The sequence below is a fragment of the Microtus pennsylvanicus genome, chromosome 2 (assembly GCF_037038515.1).
Source record: "Microtus pennsylvanicus isolate mMicPen1 chromosome 2, mMicPen1.hap1, whole genome shotgun sequence".
NCBI classification, from domain to species: Eukaryota; Metazoa; Chordata; class Mammalia; order Rodentia; family Cricetidae; genus Microtus; species Microtus pennsylvanicus.
In genome coordinates, this window is record NC_134580.1 from 94,412,376 (window position 1) to 94,414,362 (window position 1,987).

The window sequence follows — 1,987 nt, forward strand, 5'->3', positions numbered from 1 at the left end:
TCTGGACTTCTGGACGCTAAAGTCACCAGTTGGAGAATATTTGGACAAGGTATGATTGTCTTATCCCCCCCCCCATCCCAATGCCTTTGGGGAGAAGTGATACCCTTGTGTAACAATTAGCTCAGACAATAAAAATAATTGGAAAATCAGTTGGAATTTCTGAGTTTTTAATTACGTTTAATTTTGCACTAAGCCGTAAAATTACGAATGCCCCTCAATTAAACACTTTCCTCTTGCAAAGCGTTTAGCAACAATTATTCCTTAATCAGTCTGAATGTGAGTCACAAATGGTGCTTTTCCACATCAAAAGGACGTCCTTCCACGTTACCTTTTAGTCATAAGAGGATTAATTCCTGTAATTAGAGGGATAAATATGTGCATAAATATCTCTCTCACTCTCTTCTTTAAAACAACAACAACAAAACACTTTCACTGTGTGCGAGACACAGAGGGCGCAGAAAGGGGAAGTGTTCATGCCGCTGAGGGGTGGGTTTTGGCCGGACACCCCTTTGCGTGCTCTGGCCACGGGAATCCCGGGCTGCGGGCGTCGCGGAACTGGAAGGACACACAAACACTCACACTCAGGGATGCGCTCGGCTCGGGCCCCAAGTCCAAAGCTGGGGTTGCGAGGACCCGAGTCCAGCCAAATTCTTCCAGATTGCATTCCACACCCCACTTTCGCCTCTGGCCGGCGCAGCAGGACTTCATTCTGGTCGGTGCCCGGGTCCCCTGGAATGGAAGTCCCTGCCCTAAGCCGGAGCTCCAGTTTGACTTTTCAGGCTGCAAATAAAAATTGAGCATGACCTTTTAAAACTCCAGTGTGAATATCTCATTTACCTAATGACTTTATGTCACCTACGGAGAAGGTCAATTTCCTCTTAACCTTTCCCCCGCTGCTGCAGTAAGCATTCTTCCCTAATCAATGGTGGCTCGAATGATCAATTCCCATTTTATGATCGCTGACAAAGTCTGGCTAGGGGTGGGGAGTGAGGACCCAAGTTGTTGACTAGGCCAGGACGGGGGCGTCGGGTACGCCCAGCTCCGCCTGGAGCCTCGGGAGGCTGCTCTCTCTCGACCGAGTTCAGAGACCTTGGCAAACTTCCCTCCCCCACCCGCCGGCGAGACTTCTGAGTTATCACTAATCCGAACCTGAAATTCACCAGAGCCCCTTTGGTTACCGACAACGCTCCTCGCTGTTGCTGGGCCTCCCGCTTGCCCATCCTCCAAATGCTTTCATTTCTAAGTCTTGGAGTAGGTTTGCCCGACCCTAAGGAGAGAGAGTGTGCATGTGTTACTTTTATTTTTCGAAATTAAAATTATCTCTTGCATCTTCACAGTGGATCTCTCAGATCCTCCTTGTTAACTTCATGTAAACAAAGCAACAACAAAAGCCCAAGGGCCAGGGATTCTCTGATTCTCTGATTCATTCTCTCTCTTTCTCTGTCTCTCTGTGTCTCTCTTTCTCTGTGTCTCTGTCTCTGTCTCTGTCTCTCTCTCTCTCTCTCTCTCTCTCTCTCTCTCTCTCTTCTATTTAAGAAATCCAAGCCTTTCTCAAGTCTGGGGAACAAGAGGCAAATTATTAAATGAAAGCTGATTTGGTGTAAGTTTACATCTCTTCATCTTTGTGTGTTCAAGGTGATCACCGCCCTCTTCCAGACTCTCCTACAGCAGTTGACTTTCGCAGACATTTCTTGACACCAGTTCTCCACAGAAACCTGGAAATTCACCTTATTCCACCCCAAACCGGTTTTCAAGGACTTTCAAGACCTGCTGAAGTCGCTGACTTGTTATCAACCGACTGGCAGAGCCTTGCCTAGCTAAGATTCCATCACAGGAAATCCATCGCTCTAGGAAAAAGATGTCCTGTGGGCGGGATTTGGGGAGATTTCCTTTGAGGGACAATTTCTCAGTTCTGTGCTGACCAGCTAGTTAAAACAGAAACTTTAACTCCTGAGATTTCTGTTTGGCCTGCTCTGCCTATGGAGAC

At 47.4% G+C, this 1,987-nt stretch overlaps 1 long non-coding RNA gene across 1 annotated transcript; it reads right to left on the reverse strand.

Moving 5' to 3' along the window:
* Positions 1 to 244: 244 nt before the first annotated feature.
* LOC142845023 (uncharacterized) lies at positions 245 to 1,212 on the reverse strand. Its single transcript, XR_012909791.1, has 3 exons — positions 1,150 to 1,212; positions 580 to 780; positions 245 to 353 (listed from the first exon to the last, which is right to left on the reverse strand). It is a non-coding gene; the product is annotated as an uncharacterized LOC142845023 (long non-coding RNA).
* Positions 1,213 to 1,987: the final 775 nt, after the last annotated feature.